Source organism: Sorex araneus, chromosome 2 (genome assembly GCF_027595985.1).
Source record: "Sorex araneus isolate mSorAra2 chromosome 2, mSorAra2.pri, whole genome shotgun sequence".
NCBI classification, from domain to species: domain Eukaryota; kingdom Metazoa; phylum Chordata; class Mammalia; order Eulipotyphla; family Soricidae; genus Sorex; species Sorex araneus.
This window is the reverse complement of record NC_073303.1, coordinates 180,513,591-180,520,189: the sequence shown is the minus strand read 5'-3', so window position 1 is coordinate 180,520,189 and position 6,599 is coordinate 180,513,591. Positions and strand designations below refer to the sequence as shown.

General features: G+C 52.8%; 1 protein-coding gene across 4 annotated transcripts in view; it reads left to right on the top strand.

The window, feature by feature from the left end:
• Positions 1 to 312: 312 nt before the first annotated feature.
• NRIP1 (nuclear receptor interacting protein 1) overlaps positions 313 to 6,599 on the top strand; it is an 89,524-nt gene continuing 83,237 nt past the window's right edge. Inside the window, exon 1 of one of the 4 annotated variants that reach the window (XM_055126719.1) lies at positions 313 to 596. The gene's annotated coding sequence lies outside the window, so the exon portion shown is untranslated. Of the gene's footprint in view, positions 597 to 713; positions 786 to 944; positions 969 to 1,570; positions 1,817 to 6,599 lie in introns of those variants that run through there. The other 3 variants (XM_055126720.1, XM_055126722.1, XM_055126718.1) reach the window with 3 other exon arrangements.

Below are 6,599 nucleotides of genomic sequence, written 5' to 3'. Positions count from 1 at the left end.
CAACAAAACAATTGTAGCAAGAGCGCCCATTTCCCTTGGCATTTTTTTCATGTCGAGTTACTAAATGCTAGATGCTAAGAGTCAAAAAGAAAGCTGACATCTGGGGAGGTGTGTGTGTGTGTGGGGGGGGCGTTCATAGTTCCACTTGGATGTTTGGAGATGGGCAAAGATGGGATCTGGACGCGGCAAATTCGCCTGGGTGGGGGGGCGGGGGGGACGAAATTCGGGTTTCTAACGGAAGACACCCTCCTCCCTCCAGCGTCTCCCTTCACCAATCGCGATCCCCCCCAGATCAGAGGCGGGTTCGGTGAGATCGGGCTGCAGGAAAGCCAGCGGCTCCCGGGTGCTGCCGCCCCGGCCTCGTGATGTAATTGTTATTGCTCAGTCGGAGCCCGGGAGAGCGGCCGCCGGGGTCGGCTCCGATCCGATTCCTCCCCGCGGACCGACCGGGTCGACTGGCAGCTGGACTCGGCGAAAGCCCCGGCTAGGACCGTGCAGCCGTGGACACAAACCCAACTCCCGAGTCCGGCGTCCGTCCGTCCGTCCGTCCGTCCGTCCGTCCGAGCGAGCAGCTGCCCGGGGCACTCACTCCGCAGGTCTCCTCCTTCCCACTTCTTTCCGCCCCCCCCCCCCACGCACTGGCCACCCCGCATTCAGTCCCGGGTGCCTCCTGGGTGCTGCGCGTGGGAGCCAAGTGACCCGGAGTTAGTAGTGCCCGGGGCTGCCCCCTCACCCGCCTCCACCACCCCGCAACCCCAGGATCAAAGCAGGACACAGAAGACAAGGTGGTGGAAGTTGGGGGGGGGGGGGTTGGAGGAGAGGGGGAGGTGGGAGGGGAAAGGGAGGGCAGGGGGGTGCCTGGGGCTGGGTGAGTCGGTAGGAGCAGACGCTTAAGGTGCCTGGACAGGGGCACTTTAGGACGCTCCGGACCCCCCATCTCTGTCCCAGAGGCGAGCCTTTAGGCCTGGGTAATGCAAACGACCCCTCACTCCGCTCTATCCAAAGCCTCCCCAGAAACCCCCCCGGAGGAGCTGTCCAGGCGCCTTCGGTGATCGGGGGCGGCTGGACAGAGCCGGGAGCTGGGCGGCCGGGAAGCCCCAAGTCGCCACCTCTCCCCGCCGAGCTGCCCCTGGCCTGCAGCCCGCGCCCAGACCACCCCCCCCCCCCCACCGCCTTCCCTTCCCCTCGGCCATGCAGGTGGTGCTGGTGGTAACGGGGGGCGCGGGAAGGGGGGCGGAATGCTCCGAGGACCCCCCCAGCACGGGAAGCGCGGGCCCCCGAGCTGTTCGCCGCTGGCCGTCCCCGATGACAATAGGCGCGAGTGTGTGTGTGTATGTGTGTGTGTGTGTGTGTGTATGTGTGTGTGCGTGTGTGCAAGAAAAGGGTTAAGAAACTTGGCCGGAGCGCGGGGCTGGCGTGGGGCGGCGAGGGGAGGGACCGAGCCGCGGCCGCCGGGGCGGGGGGGAGGAGCGCGGCTGCGGGCGGGCGGCGCGCGGGGCGCTCCGAGTCCGCCTCGCAGACATTGCAGCAGAGCCCCGAACTCGGGAGGCGGCGGCGGCGGCGGCGAACGGGGAGGAGGCGCGGGAGGAGCAGGAGGCGGCGGCGGAGGTGGAAGAGGCGGCGGCGGCGGCCGAGGCGGAGGGACGAGCCGGCCCTGACGCCCGCGCGCGCCCGCCTGTGGCCTCGCGTCCGGGGCCGGGCAGCGCTGCCGGCCGCGGGGAGAGCCCGCGCGGGCGCCCCGGGGGGAAGCGCGGCGGGCCGGCGGGCCGGGGGACGCGGACGGGCTGAGCCGGGCGCGGAGGCGCGGCGGCCTCGGGTGAGTGCTGGCGGCGGCCGCCGGGGGCCGGGGGCGGGGGTTCGTGGGGGGGCTTCTCGGTGGGGGCGGCCGGCGGCGCTGCCGGAAGCGGCCTCGGGGCTCGGCCCGCGGCGTGGGCGGCGGCGTGGGCGGGCAGGGCCGCGGGGGCGTCGGGGCGGCGGGGCCCCGCGCGCGCGTGGCCGCCGGGGGAGTCGCGGCGTTTCCGGGCAGAGCCCGCCAGGCGGCCCCGCGCGGGGCTCCGGGTCGCCCCTTTCCCCGGGCGGCCGGGCCGGCGGGGCCCGCAAGTTGTGGAGTTGGGTCGGGGCTGCCCGTCCGCTCCGCGTCGGTCCGCGGGGAGGGCGGGGGGTGGCGGAGGAGGAGACCCGAAGGGGCGGCCGCCGTGTTGTTGCGGGCTCTGGGGGGTGGGGGGGTGCCCGCACCTCCCGCCCGGGCCCCGGGCCCCGCGTCCCGCGTCCCGGGCGCTCCTCTCCGCGCCGCCCTGGGTCGCGCTGCCCGGGGCGTCCGGGGCGGCGCCGGCCGCGGCTCCCCGCTTCTGGCCCGGATTCCGGTGCCCGGGAAAAAGTGAGTCGGGCCAGGGGACGGCGCCCCCGGCGATCTGCGACCCCCCCTACTTCCACCCCCTCCCCCCCCCCACATGCACACGCATAAACACACAGACACACACCCACTCCCGTCTGCTCCGTCCCGCGAACCAGACTTGTTGGGTCCCGAGGCCTGAGCCGTCACTTGAGTCTCCCGGAGCCTGACGTCGGGCTCCCTTGGCGGGGCGCGCCCCGCGGAGGTCCGGGGAAGCTCGGGGACACTTGGGTGGCTCCCCGGGGGGCCCGTAGGACCCATCAGGTCGGTGTGTGTTTGTATGTGAATGTGTGTGTGTGTGTAGTGTGTGTGGGGAGTTGTTTCCCGGAGGGGTTCCCCGGCGCTGCCACCCCTCCCGCGCTTCCCCGAGGACTTTCCCACTTTCCATCCCGAGTTGGTGTCGCGTCCGAAGGAACAAAGGAATCGACTGTGTCCTCGAGGCGGACCCGGCTGGGAGTTGGGGACACATGTTGATCTCGGGAGCCGGGCGGGAGTTTCTCCAAAGCCTGTCCCCTGGCGGGACGGAGTGCTTATTAGGAAGAGTCAGAAGTGTCTTGGGAGAAGTCCTTGATGCCATTGTGACCCAAACTACATGTCTACGCGTGTGTATATGTGTGTATTAATATATGTGCATGTTAATAAGACAGGTTCTTTAGTGGGTGTGTGTGTGTGTGCTCTCGTGGCCGGTGCGGGGGAGCGGGACGTTCCGAGCTGCCCAGGACTTTTAACTCCAGGTGCAACGGAGTTGGAGTTTGTCTCTAGTAACGTCAATGATTAAATGTGAGGTTGGTGCGTAGGAACAAAACGGTCTCCAGAGTCAGGGAAGCCGTCTGTCGGGGTCCAAAGTTAAAGAACGGCTGTCGGGTTGTAAGGTGATGAACGTTCCTTCCACAGGGCGGGGAGAATGGGCTGGTGAAGTGACATGGACGTCTTGGGTAATTCATTTTTTATTTTTCTTCCCAAGTTCTGAACGGCGTGGAGCTTGCCTTGTTAGTTGCATCGTGTGTTTCAGCAAGTGGGCGACATTTCCCTGATGAGATTGATCAGTATAGAGTCACTGGTTTGCTACCTTTGTTGGAGAGACGCTAAAATAAGTCCTCCCCCCACCCCATCGCCTTTATTAAAAACAAACAAACAAAAAGAACCACTAAATGGTGCTTCGTCTGCCTGGCACCTACATGTGGGTATGATGAAATGTTTTTCAACATCTAAGTAAGTTGCTCTGCTTTTGTCCAGTGATTTGGTAATAACAATTGGCTTTAACTGGATCAGAGAGTAGTGGCCTCATCACCAGTAATAACTTTTCTCTGCCTGGAATTAGTTCCTAGAGACAAAGAAGAAATCAGTCAAGGGAATGGCTCCTAGGTGGAGGCTTTCCCATTGTTATTCGAGTCTGTTTCATACACAGATCTTTCTGTATTTAACCCTGAGAGTACCTTGGGAGCTTCAGTTAAATAGACATGTGTGTGTGTATGTATACATATATACATAGTTTTTTTTTTTTAATGAGAGTTGTTCGTTGTTGATTTTACTCAGATGAGTTCTCTACAAGTGCTTTTGAGGTAAACACTAGGTTAGTTTAAAGACTACAAGTAGCATTTGACTTTGAACCACTTCTTTCATGCATTTCCAAATGCTGCAGACCTTGAGTTTTATCCATTTCAGTACTCCTAAAATATTGCAAGTTAGCAGTAAAGAAGTGTCTGTAAACGAGGGTAAAGGCCCTGTGTCTCCTGCAGTTTTAAGAGCAAAACATCATGACAAAAAATAACCTATACCACCACCTAGAGTCTGTTTGTTGGTTTATTGCTGCTGAAGTTTGCCTAAAATGACTTGCCTTTTGTGGTTCTTTTATAGCCAAAAAAAAATTTAAGAAGTGCTGTCTTTTAAACATCTATCCAAGATAATGATTTGTGTGTGTAATAGAAAATGCCAATTTAAATTATCCAGGCTAACTTTAGAATTGTAAATAATGACTATATTTAAGTTGAGTGGGCTCTTCTCCAAAAGATATTAATTCAAAAGAACTTCTAACTGGGAGTTGTTTGTGCCTTAAGGTAGCTCTTCTGCTTTAAAATTTTCTACATTGTTTCCAGAGATTTTTTTTAAAAAAAATAGCACAGAAATTAAAGGACATGTTCTGACTGTTTGAGATCGAGATTAAAGACAGGGATACAGAAATGTAACAGTGTTTCAACTCCCCTAAATACTGTAAACTCATAAGGTGAGAGAGAAAGTAGGTTGTTGATTAGCAGTGAGAAGTAAATTAATCTGCCTTGTAGATAGTGTACGTAGGGAATAATCTGTTAAACGGGGTTTTAGGAAGCTGGCTTTGTTGCCATGTAGTTTATCTCATTGTCTCTGCGGAAAGTAGTGTTGCTTCTTTAAATGGAGTAACCTGTGGGAAAGATGGCCTCCTAAATCTTTAATTAAATACCAGTTGAACAGAGAGAACTAGAGCACTGTATTAATTCTGTCAAACATCACTATTTTAGAACATTGAGGACAACTAAGACGATTTAACTCGTATCTGAAAGCAGAGTTTTATGAAGGTGACAGATGAGGCAAAATATATCAATAGAATGGAAGAATGGAACGTAGGGAGGTAAAGAGATAAGTCTTCCTTGACTCTTGAAAAATGAGGAGGAATGAAGGTTATTATGAATTGTGCAGATTCCATTGCAAACCAGTGCTAGAAGACGATGACATAGATGTAATTCTAAGGTAGAATGGCTTTGGATAGAGGACGTCAAAGGAACTAGGTATTCCAAAACTTGAAGACCTTTAGGAAAATTAGAGCTCTTGTTTTAAGAATTGTTCTGTAAAAGATAATGCTGCCAACATCTGTTTAAAAACATCTAATTTTTTCAAGGAAAAACTCAAAAATTATGATAGTTTTAGTTTTGCATTATAATCCTTAGATTGCTTGATATAAGCGTGTTTAAAGTGTTAGGTTAATAGAAGTAAAGTAGTCTATGTGTATGTGCTATGTCTCTCCATTACTTTCTCACTCTCTTCACTCTTCCTTAAATAAATAGCTTCTCTGTCCTTGGATGTTTTTTCTCCATGAAAATTGTAGTTACTTGTAGCATTTGCCTTCTTGCCCTGGTGGGGCTTCACTTGAAGAGTACTTGAAGTTTCTTTATTCTACAACTTTTTCCATTTTCCCCTTCTTGGGGCTGATACATCAGGATGGGTTGTGCTTTTTGTTTTAATAGTGATTTATTGTTACACAGATGAAGATTTGGTTAAAACAAAACAAAGGGTTTGCTGTTATAACAAAGCCCCCTGTATCTTTGACTTCTAGCTGAAATATTTTTATAAAGAGAAACTTTTTATTCCTATGGAAAAGTAAAAGGAACTGTTGCAACAAAATATGGGGTGAGTCTTCCAGGATTATAACTTTAAGTATGTGGATTAAACTGGTCAAGTTGCAGGTTCTTGAAGGGACTATCAGAGCCTCCTATAGTACTTAGATAGCATAAAAAGTAGAAAATCTAACAACAGAGTGATAGCCAGCACTGGAGACGGTAAAAATCAGGAGTGTCAAATGATGGAGCAGGCCAGGAAACAGAATTAAGGATTGCGTCCAGAGGTCGGAATGAGCAAAAAGTAAATGGATCTTGTTTCTGTATCCTGTTTGCCTCTGGTGCTGAAGCAGGGACATGAATTGCTGATGATAATGGATTCCCTTAAATGAGAGCAGTAATATTATATAAGTAGTGGTTGTTTGAGGAGGAGAAATGACAAGTTCTCCATTTGTACTTTTGCACTGTTTGCTTTTGAGTGTCTCTTAAATCTATTGAAACTGGACTTTGTGGTACTGATGATTAGGTGCCATAATAGAAGCTGAGCTTCAAAATTGGAACACAGTGAGTTAATATTAGATTACTTTTGAAGATCTTATTTTTCCAAGGGTCTTAGTAAACATGGAAAACAGAGTGGTGAAATTTGCATTTTGAACTGGAGAAACTGTTTCATACAATTTCTGATGGAGAATGTAAATAAATACAGAAAGAATGTTTTCTTTGGTCATGTTATTGTGTGACTCAAAGGTAGGGAGAATTAGAGCTTCAAGAGGCCTCTGAAGCCTTGTCAGGATTTATTTGCAAATTTTAATGTAGAGGCCCATCTGCTGTTTTTTGTTCCTTGAAATTTAGTGTTCAGTGTAATAGATCTTGAGTATCTAGAGTTCATTAGAACTGAA